Source organism: Drosophila ficusphila, unplaced genomic scaffold (genome assembly GCF_018152265.1).
Source record: "Drosophila ficusphila isolate 14025-0441.05 unplaced genomic scaffold, ASM1815226v1 contig_414, whole genome shotgun sequence".
Lineage (NCBI taxonomy): Eukaryota > Metazoa > Arthropoda > Insecta > Diptera > Drosophilidae > Drosophila > Drosophila ficusphila.
The window spans coordinates 12,666,217-12,682,109 of NW_025064328.1; the positions used below are offsets into that span (position 1 = coordinate 12,666,217).

At 41.7% G+C, this 15,893-nt stretch overlaps 1 protein-coding gene across 1 annotated transcript in view; it reads right to left on the minus strand.

Annotated features, from left to right (window-relative positions):
* The window catches only part of LOC108096875 (Krueppel-like factor luna), a 39,069-nt gene that overhangs the window by 17,612 nt on the left and 5,564 nt on the right, over positions 1 to 15,893 (minus strand). The gene's annotated exons all lie outside the window — the stretch shown is intronic.

A 15,893-nucleotide genomic window follows, 5' to 3' on the forward strand; every position in this document is an offset into this window, starting at 1 on the left:
AAGAATTGCTTACTTTTTTCTTCTGTCCCTATTTACTATTTTGATCAACTTTAAAAGACTTTCTATCGTTTAAAAGGCGTTTTCTAGACAACAAGCTTTAAGGGTAGATTCGTATATCTTTTCCCCGGGCTTATCTGTCAATCAATTCTAAAATAGATAAGCAGGGACTTACCCATTTAAAAGTGGTTCAATTAGACCTAAGCTTACACTATCTGCACTTATTAAAAATGGTTAACAAAATTTTTGGTTTTACATTTTACACAACGCCCTATAAATTTGATTTAATTATTTGTATTAAATTAAATGAACAAAAAGTGCTTTCAACTTAATCACCGTTTCAAAGTGTTAAACAATTTCTTTAAATTTATCACTTAGTCACTGTCACATTTGATTATCCACGGTCCCTAAGCTTTTAACTGCCCACAGCGGATAACCGCGTGGTTAATTATAGCTGGTCTTTCGGAAATTGTTGTTTACGGGATGGAATCGATTCGGCACGGCTCCTGGTGGTCCGCGGGTATTTCTCTCAGTGTCTGGCAACAACGGCTGCCGCTGCCCGACTGGCTGGCCTCGTAAAGACTTAATTAAAGCGCTTTGCTTGGCTTTGCCCACTCTCAATCCCCCAGTCCAAGTCCAAGTCTGAGTCTGAGTCTCAGTCCGAACCCGAATCGAATCGAATCCCGCTCCGTCTTTTGCTTTGGTTTTTGTGAGTCGCTTTTGTTGTTGGCCCGTTGGCCGGGCGATAAATTCATGCCGCTAATTTGGCAGCGTTAACTCAATTTGTGACCACAAAATGCACAATTTGTCGCTGATTTTGATTGCCCATTGGCTTGAATCGCGGTGCCCGAGAGTCTGTGTCTGCCTGCGTGTATTGTATGTTATGCTGTGCGAGTGAGCCAAGAGCTATTGGCCACGCCCCAAATGCTCACCCAATGCCTTTTGTCTGTGGCTTTGTTTATTGTCTAATTATATAGGGAGGGAGTCGGGCCAAGAAACCGCAAAAGGGGGCAAGAAATGGAGGGACTTTTGATACCGAAAGTCTGCTGCTGCGGGGCAAACGACTCTCTCACCGATCCGAGCTATAGTCGCAGTTAAAGCTACCAGCTCGGTTCCAGCTCCACCTCCATTTCCTCCACGGCCATCGTCATCATCTCACGAGTGCATCCAACTGCATTCGGCTTTATCGGACCTCGCAAATCTTATTTCTCCTCACACAATTGACTGTCGGCTCTTTTCTACTGCGGGGCTTTTGCGGCTCCAGATGCTCCGTCGACTTCAGGGGTCCCCGGAGTGGTTGGTCTATAAAAAGATTTTCCCATAGCTTGCCGCTTCATATTTTAAACTGATAAAAGTGTGAAGTGGCTGGAAAATGTGGTTCAGCTTATGCATAAAGCGCGGCAGCCTTATAAGGCTCTCTAAACTCTAAACTCCTAACGGACTGAGCACGCACTCCGACTCCAAGCACCAAACTCTAGACTCCAACTACAAGCCAACTACAAACTGCAACTACATCTCCTTCTCGAGCTTAAAATGCGATCCCGAGTCGGACGGCATCTGCAGATACAACTTAACTCGGACCCGCGGACCCGATTCGATCCACTAACTGGCTCATAAATCTCGGCAATTAATTTTTTAAAGTGCAAGTCCGCTGGAGTGAGACTCCTAGCCGTGACAACTGTCACCAGCTACACACGTTAAGTAAATAAAAATTTGCTCACATTTGTTTTTTCAGCTTTTGCGTAATTTGCGCAGGAATTTTTCGCTCGTTTCTCTTTCCTGCAGATTTGCAAGATGATTTAGGGCAAACAACTTGTTACGCAACTCGTTGGGCGGGGAGTGTAAAACTGGCTGAAAGTGTGTTTAATGATCGTGATATCAACTGCGGGATTTTGTTATGTTGGGGAGTTAAGCAAAGTTAGAAGAATAAAAGAAGCCATTGAGTGTTGTGAAGATAATTAACAAACAAATCATTTGATTAAGGTATTTATTCTTAAATTTCATAATTTGTATTAAGAAGCAAAGCAATATTTTGCATAGGTATAAGCCTTTAAAAAATTGATTGACTAGAAGTTAAAGGAAACCTTTTTTTTTAACCAACGTTCTTTATAAAGGTTCCCAACAATTTACCAAACTAAAATAAAGCACTTTTTTATAATCAACTTTCTTTTCTTATCCATTACCCCTTTTACTTTCAAAACAGAGAATTTATCATACAGATCGCAACGATATCAATGAAATTTCTCACACTGATTGCACAATCGAATCCATCAGCGATATTTATATGGAGTCCGTGTGTATTTTGGGATTGCTTCATTAGGATTACTCCATTCGCCAGCCTTAATTTCCTTGTACGAGCGCGCGCACATTCAAATCGTTAGGCCGAAATGTGCACAATTTTATTTTACCAATAATTTGCGAAAAAATATTTTCACGAACGTGGGAAAACCGCCAACGTCTGCTGTCCATGTTGTAATGGTCGTCTTGCCCCGCCAAAGTCCCCCCAATCGATCCCTGATCGGGACCAACCGATCAACAGCAGCAATCCATGTCAAACTGAAAATTCAACAGAATTCGAGCGCAGGCGCAAAGTCGCCGTTGCAGTCGCAGTCGAAGTCGACGTCGCAATCGCCGTCGACGTTGACGCAGCAGCTGAGTTGAACTGCGCATGAGCAACAGTCAACCAATTATTTTTATCGATTTGGTTGCAGCCGCCACAAGACGCAGCAAAAGTTGCAGTTGCAGACGCAGGCTTTTCATAATCAAATGTGTGTGTTTTCCCGTTCCGACTGTGGCATCAATGCTCAGCTTACTTGCTCAGCTCAGAAACCCAATCCCAATCCCAGTTCCAATCCCAGTCCAAGTCCAAGTCGAAGTCGGAGTCTGGATCTGTCTCGGAGTCGAGACTCCGTCTGGACTGGCGGACATGTGGCAGGCGCAAATGTGCGACTTGTTGTACAATTTCAAATTGAATTAAATGATTGAATGCATGAATGACTGACGCTTGCAACTGGCGGCCAGTCAACAGAAGACTTAGGCAGCGAACTCGGAAAAGTAGCACTGCGAGATAATATTGCAAATTAGATCTAGACAGAAAGTGGTTAGTGTTATTGGGACCCATATATCACTTATTTACTAGGCTAATACCAAACTGAAAAAAAGCCAAATAAAATGCAGTTTTTTTAGAAACCCATTTTATAACCCTTCATTAACGTTAAAATTGTTCTCTAGTAAGTAAGATTAGCCATAAACAAAACATTCCATATGCACGTTCACTTTGTAGAGCATAATTAAAAAATATTCGAAATACATCCTATGGTTTTAAGTGGAATGGCTATAAATAAAGGTTTTTTTGATGTTTTTTTAATATATATTTAGGGAGACTTGATATATAACCGACACTTTTATTGCTCTGATGCAAGTTGCCCTAAATAAAAAAATAAGTTTAAAACAAGCTAAGTCACCACTCCAAAACTAAAAAAAAACCTGATTTAGCTTTCATTTAATTTCTAAAGGATAAAGTACTTTGCTTTGCCAGATTTCCTTGCATAGCTTTTGGACATTTTTATTCTATTTATATTTTATTTTTCAGTGTAGAAGGCCTCTTGAGTCAGGTCTTTCCTTGGCTCTCTGTGCGAGTGTTGAAAATCCTTTCAATAAATAGCTAAAGACAAGTAGCCGTTAAAACGCATTCAGCTGATTCTGGTTGTCGCTGGTTGTTGCCAATGTTGTTGTTGTTTAGGGGGAAGTTGTTGCTGCGAAAATCAAAGAGTGTTTGATGGTGGCTTAGCTTTTGGCTTTGATTCATGATGCTGCTGGTCCGAAGTTGAGACTCTGTCTTGCCTGGTTTCCGTGTGGCATGTTTCGTTTGTTGCGTTTTTGATCGCAATTTGACAATGCGAACAAACACAACAGCAACAACAACCACAACAACAGCAACAACAACATCAGCAGCAGCAACAGCATCAGCAGAAACTGCAACTACAGACAGACAACGCTAAAATGAACATGCGCCCGCTTGTCATTTAACATTTTTATGATTTTCAACATGCAAAGCCAATAACATAGTGGCTGGAAAACCAATGGGAAAGGGGAAGGGAAATGCAGGAGGAAAAGGCGGTCGGATACTACGACCGCGAATAGGATGGATTTGGAAAATTGGTCTTCAGTTCAGATTTGGCTTTTATGGCTTAATTGAAATGGCCACCTAATGAATGGGAATGGCCAAACGGCAATGCCAAATGGAGATTGCCGGCATTTACATAGTTCCTTCGCTCCGATCCATTGCCAAATCCCCACAGAGACAGCCAATGGAATTTGAATGAAACTCGCTGATGGCTGACAGGAAATTGATTTAGGATTCCGTGCTGTCCCTCCTCTCTGTTTGTTTTTTATGTCCCATTACCATTAACGTGGCCATTAAACGATGCATAAATTTAATTGGTTTATAATTGTGGATAAATGCTTTTAGGAAATCCAGTTGATTGTGTATCCTTGCTGTAAAATTATTACGGTTTTTACTGGTGCTAAGAATTAAAACTAGTGCAAAATCAGTGGGTCAAATAATCCGAAAAATTGCTCAATTATTTGATTTCACTCTTTTAAGGTAATTAACCTTTTTGGGTAATTATCACTTGGATGACGATACATATATTTTTTACATATTTACATATTACCAAAATATGTTAACTTAATTGTCAATTTGTAAATCATTGTTATTACTTATACCAATTCCCATCAAAATAATCTAAGCAATTGCTAGCCCAAAACTGACTTCTTGGAAACGATCATGGCCAGAATTTTCTTCACTTCCGATGACAATCTTGACAAGATCAATGCATGAAACACAATTTTCTTGCTTTATATTCCATTGTCGGTCGTGAAAAAGTTCCCCCGAAATATCGAGGCGATCAAAATTACTGCGGCACAAAGAGACTGGGAAAGCAGATGGGCGATCGAATTATAAACTAAACCAATCCGACCTGGGCTGTCTATTGATGCCCTGCACCGAGTCAATCTCCCAGTGCCACAAAAAATAGACGATAAACAAAAAAAATCGGAGGAAGGAAAAAAAACAACACACAGCCTCAGCAGCAGCAGCAGCAAGAGTAACAAAAAAATAGAACGTGAGAAATATTATTCGATGAAGCGCCAAAGTAAACGCTTTGAAAAGTTGTTAGTTTATTCCTCTTGTTGTTGCTCTTGGAGTTTTGCTGCCTGTCTGCAACCCATTTTGCGCCTTGTACACGCTACTCGTCGTCGTCGTCGTTGAAAACCTTTCTGAAGGTTGATTGTGAAAGTCACGATTAAAGCAAAGTCACACTCCCCGAATCGAATGACGAACTGTGGCTTAGGGCCTATTCCTCTATCTTCTGTCCTCAGACTTCTGTCTGCAGACGGATTTCGTTATTCATCCAGAATTTGGCAATTCCCGATGCGGTTTTACTTTTCGGTGACAAATTGGCAAATTGGGCAGGCGAAGCGGATTGCGCGTGTCATTAAAACGCCGACGACGTTTGAAATGCACCGACTGCAATGAGTGAATGAATTGGCAACTGGTTGTGGGGTCTTGCGAGGGGTGGAGCTAAGAGGGGGCTTCTTTGAGAGGTGTCGAGGGGGGAAGGGGGAGCAGAACACACCTTTGCCTCGCGAATTGCGAAATTGTCGCCGCTGGGAGACACACCCGATCGAAGGGAGGGAAAAGAGCCGAGAAGCGGAGACGAACCAAACCCGGAGCTTGTCTAAGCGTTTGCCGCGATTTTATTGAAATCACATACCCTTCACTAGAATAAATGAACCTCTACTGGGAGGGGACTCAAATTGGAAAGGAACTATAGTTCAAAATTCTAATTTTTTTTTTTTTGTAAAAATCAATAGAATTTGTTCAAAAAATTCAAATACTTTTTTCTTATAACAAATAAGTTTGGATCTATTTTAAACAACTATAAATATATTTTAATTACATGCTGAGAATTATAAATTAAACTAATTTTTTTTTGTAGAGTATGAATTATTTTCGATCATCTGAGCTTGGGGATTTCTCTGTTTATTATTTCTTTTTAAATCACTTGAAGCCAGCTTCCAATTGCAAACCCAGATTGAGGGTGAGGAACCAAGAGATATAGAGTCTTTTTCCGACTGCCACAACTGAGTGAGTGGCTTGCCACATTCTACACCTACACCTACACCTCCAATGACAAACAAATACAGAGCAAAAAAATAGAAAATGAAGTACTTATTAAAAATCTTACAATCTTATCTTAAAGTACTCATAAAAAATATTTAAAAAAGTTAAACTAGCATTTGATTCTTTTGTAAGTACATATTTTAGGCAAATAAACTTTTGACTTAGATATTGTTTCTGTGTTTTTCTCTAAGTGTTGTACTGGATGCTCCCACATGCTGCTGCCTGTGCTTTTGTTGCTGTTTCTTATGTCGCATATCAGTTACAAAACGCAGAAGAGCGATCCACACCCAAAAAGAAACAGCAACACACAAGCAACACCCAAGCAACCCAAGTGCAACAACAAAACTTCCGTAAGCAGTCGACAGTTTAATGACTTTGATGACGCAGCGTGTGCTTTCAATTTACAAATACAACTCGACTGCCAAGGCTCCACTACCAATTCTTTCTGTTATTTGTTGTTGTTGTTGTTGTCTTCGATCTGTTGCCGCTTGCTGCTGATGTTTATGTTGCTGTTGCTGTTGCCTCGCTTTGCTGCTCATGTTGCTGCTGGGTGTGAGGGTGTTGCCGCTGGGACTGCGTTCAGTGGGCGTCTCTTAAATCGCTTTTATTATTTTTATTTTCATCCCATTTGGCCACTGCAGCATCAACAGTTTGACAGCCAACGTTAAGGAGAGATTTGTGGCAAGAGTTTGAAAACGGAAAAAGGTTGCCCAGCCTTGAAAGTGGAGTTAGATTGAAAATGTAGGTCAATCACCAAAAGAAATAAGTACGATTTTTCCTGAAACCTTAGATATTGAAACGAAGTACATTTTTACAAAGTTTTTAATTGCTTATTGTTTCAACCTTAGTACAAGATATAATAGTTTAAAATAACTACAAGTTCTATTTAAAATTCGGTATTAAAAGATTTTCCATTAAAATCCCAAAAATGTACTGACCTCAAATACCATTAAGAGCTATTCTTCTAGAAGACAATCCAATCTAGCAGCCGAATTCTTTTAATTCAAACAACGAGACAAACTGTCAACCATAAAACGTTCGGACATTACTCATACGCCACATGGCACTCAATGTTTGCTGAAATCTATTTACATGTTTAATTGATGGCTGCGATGCGATTGTCGTGGAGTTTTCCGTTTTTATATAGGTTTTAATTTACTTGCAATAAATTTTTGTTCGACTTCTGTTTATTTTTTTGAACATGTGCCGCGAAAATGAGCCAATTAAAGAAATGCTAACAACCACCGAGAACCGTAACAACCTTGCGACCATAAAAGCACCAACGACGAATAATTGGCACACATACACACGGCGAGAGGGAGATAGAAAGAGGGGCAGAGGGAGAGGGATGGATGGATGGGTAGATGGGAGGAGGACGAGGGGCCTTCCTGTGGCTCTTGCCCAAAGTAAAACCAATCAAGTGGCGCACAGTGTCACTATTACCACCTGACATTTACACAAATCTTGCTTTATGCCTCCAATGAAATGAAACAACAACAGTTGGCGACGATGGAAGAAACTGAGCTACACTGAGAAAAATTGTTTAAGAATATTAAAAATATTATAAAGAAATCCACACACAACGACTTGGTTCATGATAACATATGAATATATGTATGTACATATATGCGGATTTTTAATTCTTTGAAGATAAATGTATCAATTAAACAAAAATTGATTACAAGCTTTCAATGGGTAATTGTTTATGAAACAAGACGATTATTGATTTTTTGTAATGAAAATATTTAAAGTTACCTTAACAAATGAATTTTTAAATGACGTAATAACCACTTCCAATTGATTTGTAAGCGTTAAAGAGTTGATAATGAATAAGTAATAAGTATTGAAAACGTTTACTTATTTTCTTAAAGGGCCCAACAAATTCAATTTATAAACACTTAACGAACATTGCATTTTTATTTCGTATCCCTGTTCAGAATTCAGAATTTAAATGGAATTATATTATATTTGATACATTATTCGCAGTGCTTCCAGCGAACAAACAAACAGTCCAGCCAACGACAACGACGACTTCCTAACAACGCCGCCTGGCCCGTTTGGACCTGGTCGAAACGCTGCTCTGGCCTATCGCAATGCAGCGATCAAAGTGCTTGGACCCGGACTGAGGCACACAGTCTAAGGCTGAGGCTTTTGGCCAACAGATCTGGCTAAGAAAGAGCCAGGCCGAATCTGAAGAACGGGCCTCCGCCGGAGAGCGTTCGGCAGCCACCAGGCGGCTTATCTTAAGAGCCGACCAGCAGCAGACTCCACAACAACCACACAATAACAGCAAGAACAACAACCACATTCGCATCCACAGCAAACAGCAACAACCAAACACCAAACAACCGGCGACGAGGAAAAACTCTTTTGTATGCTGAGCACATGCGATGGAACGATGGAGCTCCGCATTGCCTGCCTGCCTTAAACTGATCGCTAACAATCAATTTATTGATTGAGGTCTCAGGTGTAATCGATAAGAATGTTTTTTTTCTTCTTTTTTTTCTTTTTTTTTGTTTGCTTTTGTTTCTCCTCGCTCTCCTTTAGCTAGTTTTTGTCTTTTGTCAGTTGGTTTTTGCTTGACTTAGTGCTCCAGTTTAGCGCTTTTTGCTGGCCTAACATATGACATGGCTACATGACATTATCCGATTTCGATCCGCATTTGTTTATCTTAATGCATCGCCGCAGTTCGGGTCGCAGTCGGTTTGCCGTTTACACATGACTTAGCGATGGACACTTGACACGGAACCAATGGCATGAATTAAATTAAAGCCTTCAGAGGAGGTGTATCTCGAGAACAAAACTTGATCAATCTATAAATTTATTTAAATTAAATGATGATGATGTCTGGAGAGCGATAGGAGAAGGCTGGGAACTCTGCCTGGAAAATATCTTAATGATTTTATGGATTGTTGTAATGGTATGAATAATGAATTCTTTAACCAAAAACAAATTGAATTTTATTGTATTTATAATATAATTGTATTTTTTAATAAAAACGTCAATTAGAATATAACAATTCGTAAGTAACTAATTTGTATTAATAAAAACTAAAATCGTTATTAATTCGTTGTCTAATCTAACATTTAAATGCATTGAAGAATAATATTGTCGTCCATTGATAATTCTTGTTAAGTCCGAATTTATATTTGAAGAATATACTATGTTTTGTTTCTGAAATGTACTCCTTTCTATATAGTACATTAATCTTTTTAAGTTAGTTGATCTTGTATTTAGGCCATTTTCGCTCTCCATAAAGTACGAAAGAATTTTGCGATAAGAGTCAAAGTTCCTTTCCCAGGATAACCCACCTTCACATTCAGATCGCTATCTCCCGCGTCCTACCATCTCTAATCTGAATCTGGGACTTAATTAGCCGCTGGCTGGGGTTCATTGAGGAATTAGCCGAGTGCACATGGCCATGGACGATCTGGCTGGTGGGCGTTCTCCGTGTTGGTGTGTGTGTCTTTTGGCCAAGTTGGTTCGGCCAGCTTCGATGTTTATTGCATCGGCCGCTACAGATTTGGTTAACAGTTAACAAGCTTATCGCTCGATACGGTAAACAAAGGTGACGCGACCGCTGCGCAGCTGTTACCCCACCTCCCACCTCCCCCTCTTCCCCTCTTCCCTCCCCCTGGAAAAACTTCTGATACTCGCAGGCATCCTGCATTTAGTCTATATGTAGATATTTGTATTTACTTTTTGCTCCTCCAGATAATTAAGGCAAGACGTTCGTTCGTTGGCCAAACAGCAGCTGCATTCGGGCCACCAGACCGAGCAGCAGACCAATTTTGGCCGAAAAGGAATCACAGTTCGGTGGTTGGTGGTCGGTCTAAAGGCTTTGTTGTTGCTTTTGCTGGTGCTGTTGCCGGTTAGCCTTGTTAGCCGCCGAAAACAGATAATGATCTGAGTTGGGGGCGGTCAATTTAATGGTTAACTATTAATAACGTGATACGAAATTGGCGTTAATTTGTAGAAACATTCCCCGCCGCATGCACGGACTAATTTGAGCAAAACCAAAAGTGTAGCAGGCCAGGACCAGGCCAAAAAAGGATGTGAATGGTTGGTAGGTGGATATGTGGGTGGGTGGTTAACTTGGCTTTGTTTTCATTTATTTATTCTATTTTTTTCGGGTTTTTTGCGTTTTTGTTGCTCCTCGGGAGTCATGAGTCAAATTTTTTTTGTTTGGCAAACACGAAGAGCGAGCTGCTGCCGTTGCACGATTTGTAGACGCTGCTCCGAGAATTCTTTTTCACAGCTTCGAACATGGAAGGGGAACAAAGGGGGAGTTGGGTTTTTTTTGGTAAAACATACACCTCCTATTGGAAAGGTAGAGTTAAGTAAACCAGTGCCGCAGTTTCGATTCGAAGTCGTTTTTCGGCGGACCAAGTGTGCTCCAATAGACAATGCAAATTGCTAATATGCGATTGCTATGCAACTCGAGTCGGAGACAAATTTTCAAATATTTTTTACCAGCTGAATTTTTTACGGTTTTGTTTGTTTTGTTTATTTGTTTGTCGGTCTGCTTGCTTGCCGCACTTATGACCAATAAATATGCAGCTAGCTTGCCTCCGTTTTTTACTATTTTTTTTGTATTTTGGGTTATTTTTTACTGGAGGCATTGTCTGTCGCTTGCGAAATTAGCTTGCCAGGCTAATGAGCTACACGAAAAGCTCTTGGGAAACTGGGGGAAACTCTCGAGTGGCTTGAGAGAGATCCTTAGATGCAATCGGCTTGGGCCTTATCGATCCGATAAATGGCACAGTTTTGAGGAGCAGCCTCATTATGATTCGTGTGGGCCGAGCTGACTGTGATGACTAACACGAATCGATCGTTGCCGAGATCTCCTCCAAAGTCGTTGTCAGCTTTCGAATTGTTTGCTCACGAAAGCGTGGATCTACTTTGGTGTGGTGTGCTGTGGTGTGGTGTTGTGTGTTGCTGTGTTTTGTTGTGTTTTGTTGTGTTGTCTGCAACTGCAACTGCGACTGCGTGGTTGTTGCCTCCATGTTTCGTTGTATATTTTTCGGTCGGATCTCTTCGCATGATCCTCTTTTTTTTCGGTTGCTTTTTTTCTTCTCATTTTTTTTTTTTTTTTTTTTTTTTTGACTTGGTCTGAGAAGATGCGCACACGGGAGAACACTGTGCAACAGGTTTGGTTTCCACCTCCAGTTGGCACAATGATTTATGCTTGCCCCGATGAAGGGAATCGGACTTAACGGGGACTTAAAGAGGGCCTTCTTGAGTGGCTTTCGATTAGCCGCAGGGTATTGTAAAATTGGAGGGGGATTTTACTTAAGAGCAGGTGCCCTCTGTAAGTCTTTAAATGCTTTTTTGGCAAGAGGGTTTGAAAGGAGGCAAAGTGCTGTTTAAAAACTGTAAGTATTGTGATAGCAATTTAATTTATGAACCCTAAACTTTACAGTTCTGGAATAGATCCCGAAAACAGAAAATAACAAATTTAATAAGCAATCTAATAATCTGCAAATTAGCTTAAGGTAAACCTAAAGGTTTTACTTTGAGTGAAAATTTAATTTGGTAAATACCAAGCAATCTGCAGCTACTGAAGTTTGTTTAGTAATTTGCCTTCGCCCGAAGAGCTTTGGAATTACTCTTTGCATAAACTTTCAATTACCAGTTGCCAAATCATCTTCCTCGGGACACAACCCACCCCACCCCCTTCAACATTCCTCCCAGAAATTCCAGATGGCCGCACCCCATCCGCATTGCCTGTTGTCCAGTGTAATCTTTTCAAAACTTCGTGTGGCATATGCTGTCTAGCATTTTGTTGCCGGTGGTACTACGGCGGTGGTGCGGTGGTGCAGTGCTGGTGGTGCTGCTATCGTCGTCGGTGGTGGTGGTGGTGTGTCAGTTGCACGATTGCCAGAGACAACGTGTCTCCAGTGTCATCAGCATCTCCATTTTTCTCCGCTTGTTTCAATGTTTTCGGGTGAGTGCTGCCACCGAACATCCGAGAGCACCCCAAAGTTTATACACAGAGAGAAAAATAAGTGAATTTTTGAGAAATCATAAACATATGACATCTTTAGAAACTTAAATTGTATATCTCTTATAATAGGTATAAGAAAAAGTTATTCTGACAAAAATTGATGGGAAAAGATATTTATAAAAAAATTTCTTTACAGAATTAAGCATGAAACAAAAACATTTTTTGTGAAAAAATGAAACAAAACTATGTTAAACACTTCAAATTAAAGATTAAATATTAAAAGTATTTTTGCATATTTCTAAAAAAAAATTGAAAGGTACAAAATTACATTTAATTGATCAAATTCTTTATCTGAAATAAGATAAAATCTTTTATTCATATTTCATACATCCAATTAAAATTAATCGTTTTATACAATAATTTCTCTCTGTGTATATTTCGATGTTGTTGGAGGCGACGCTCGGCCGTTGTTATAGTGCAGAAAAATTACTATGACAACGCTGGAAACAAGTAAACCACAGTTTACATTCACTCAATTCGGATCCGGCGAGGGCGGCGGGAAGTGGCGGCGGGATCTCCGCCAGATGGGGATTGCGATGGGGGATAGGGATGGGGTTCCGACTCGGACTCGGGGTTCGGGGTTCGGGGATGGCAAATACGATTGGGGGATGGGGAATGGGGGTGGAGGATGGAGGATGGGGTCTGCAGAGACAGAGACGGGAATGGCAGAATCGTGGCGTGGTGGTGGCACGCTCATCTTCAATTTTTCTACGATGCGACGTCGCTTGGGTCGGGTATTTCTTCTTCTTCTATCTTTTTTTTTTTTTTTTTCTGTTTTTTTTTCGGCGGCGGCGACGACTCACACTCGTGTTCCTTGCACTCTACTCCCAGTACCTCTCAGTATCTCTCGGTACCTCAGTCAGTCCCTCAGTCTGGGCCCGGTCTATAGTCTCGGGTCTCTTTTGGGCCCGATCTGCGCAGCGAGATGAGTGGTTGGCAAAAATGTTTGAATGCGATCACGAACTTGACCTTTCACATAACCTCAAAAGCCAGTCACAGTCACTCAGTCAAGTCAAGTCAAGTCAACTCGATGCGCTACATACGCGCCATGTTAACCAGGCCCAAAGACACGGCACCGCGTCTCCACCCAGTTTCGTTCCTTCGCGGTTCGCGATCCCACCGACGACCCATCCTCTAGCCATCCTCAATGGTCATCCGACCGGGTGTCAGCTGGAGCATAATTAAAAAACAATCACCACGCTCCACACGCCCCTCCGTTCACTTGGGAGTATCTCCCCTCTTTCTTTCTGTTCGGAATCGCATTGTGCGGGCCTGGCCAACGGAGATCTGGGTTTGCGGATTGGGGATTGGGGATCGGGGGATCTCTTGGATCTGGGCGAGGCCAGCTGGTGGAGCAGCTTGAATCTCCAGGTCGCTGGGAGCCGCCAGCGATTATGAGATCTGGCTTCAGTTGACTATCGCTGAGGGAGCAGCAGATGCATTTGCCAAATCAGCAGCAAAGCCAGATCCCCAAATCGCAATCCCCGAATCGATGAAGTGCAGCAACAGTAACACAACATCAGTTTGCGAGATTAGACTTAAGATTTCTCTATAAAGCAATCAGAAACATGAATTGATCTTATAAATACCCTACTAAGATATGGTTTCTTTTCGTTTTAAAATACTATTTTTAAATAAATTACTTTTACTGTTCTTTGTTCTTAAGTATTGCTTATTTATTTTCATTATCGGAATATTCTTAAAGAAAAGGTAACCATTTAATCTACTTTCGTAGTTTAAATATTCGGTTAGTAGTTAGCGGTCATAAGAGGAAGCCACTGCCACCTGTTGCAAGATAAACTGATGCTTTAAAAACCATTAATATTAAAACAAAATCGTAATACAATCTGGCCAAGTCACGAAGGGTATACAAATTAAGCCACTGAAATATGCAAATGTTATTCGGAAGTCTCCGCTTGATTTACTAACCAGAAGCGGTCGCCAAAGACTTGTTATGCTCACCTAGCAGTGACTAAATAAAACACCCTTCGACGGATCATGATGCTCATTTACCAATTCCTCAACCTGCGCCCACCTGCCTGTCACATTTTCACCTTGCCATCAATATGCCCAAGTCGATGCTTGGTACTCGAGCACTTCACTAAATGTTGCATATCATTCGATAGATGCCGCAGATGCTCCAACATCGTCGCCTGGTCGATTTCCCTCCTCCCCCTGACTCCTCCCCCTTGGTAATCTCCCTCCTCTCGCTTCCACCGATTCGGGTTGGGATCTCCGTCTTAAGGTCGTTCGCTCGCCGGATCGACCCGCGTGTCGCCGCATCTACTTAACCTGGAAAGCCTATGCCCCTGAGTGGCGAGAGGCCGATCGTTCGGTGGTTTTCGGTGGTGCGGCAGTGGCTCCGTGTTGGTGTGGGATTGTACGATCTTGTGCTGGGTTTTTATTTTCTTTTTTTCTTGGATTTTTTTTTGGGTAAGGCACTGTGGATGTCCCAGGCTGAGAGGAGACTCTCCTGGACGATCTTTCGGGTGCTCCACCCTTCTGCCGGCTCCCTTTGCTCCACCTCCGCGCTTGGTGGCTAGTTCAACAGCTTTATTTATGGGCTGTTTGGGTAGCTTAAATAAATCAAGTTGTAGTTGCAGTTGCCGTGGATTCCCAGCCAACCAGCCATCCAGCTCTCACCTCCTTTGCCTTTCCTTCCTTCCAAGAGGGGGAAAACTGCAATTAGAGTTGGTGGGAATTTGGCACTGTCTCTTCGCCGTTCTTCGGGCCATTTCGCTTTTGCCCTCCATTCATTGGCAATTTGAGGCTATCTATCGCCTAGCTGGCTAATTGCATAATTATTTAAAACCCATAATTTATGTATGTCGAAAAAGAAAAAATCTCAGCTCGGGTGGCATGGTGGCTTTAGGTTTAGTTTTCGTTGCGATGACCGTTAAGGTTGGAAATTAACCCGGACCATTATGTGCCGTTTGTTTTACAAATTTTAACGCTATTTAACACATTCGCCACGGATCTGTGGATCGGTGAATTGGTTGGATCGGTGGATCGGTTGGATCGGTGGATCTATGGATACTTTGGTAGCACGCCATAAACCATTAGCATGAGAGATTGCCGTCGCCGCCTCTCTATGCGCTTCTCAAATAGCTTTTGTGGCCAGGTGAGCGCATTGACAAAATTAATGATGCCCTCACTAATATCATGCCTAATTGATTAATATGCGCGGCGAGACAACAGCTTTTTTTTCTTTAACTCTGGCTTTTGGCTTCAGCTCTAAGTTTGGCTTTAATGAACGGAGCAGCGCTCAGGTTTTTAGCTGTTAATCTTACTGTATAGCCATTTAAGGTAAGCTCTCTGGCTTCTTAATTAAATTAGGTGTACCGCTGGGCACCCTACGGCTGGGGAGCTGAAACTTCGAGTAGATGGCCGTATAACTAACCATCTATTTATCTAGTCAACTTTTTTGTGGCTTTTTCAGTTTTTTCGGGGCGTTGCTGTTAACTTCACACACACACAAACACACACACACTCATGTTTGGGGCAAAGAGAAAGGCTGGCAAAGGTCAAATGGTCAAACAGTTGGTGGTTCGCTGGTGGGTCGATCGCTCGATCGGTCAAGTGGGTAAACCAACATGCCGGAATCCCCATCCCTAACCCCATGCCCATTCTCATCCAAAACCCCATCCCCATGCCCAATCCAGAGCCACTTGTTTTGGGTCAGGTTCCTGGGCGTCGGATATA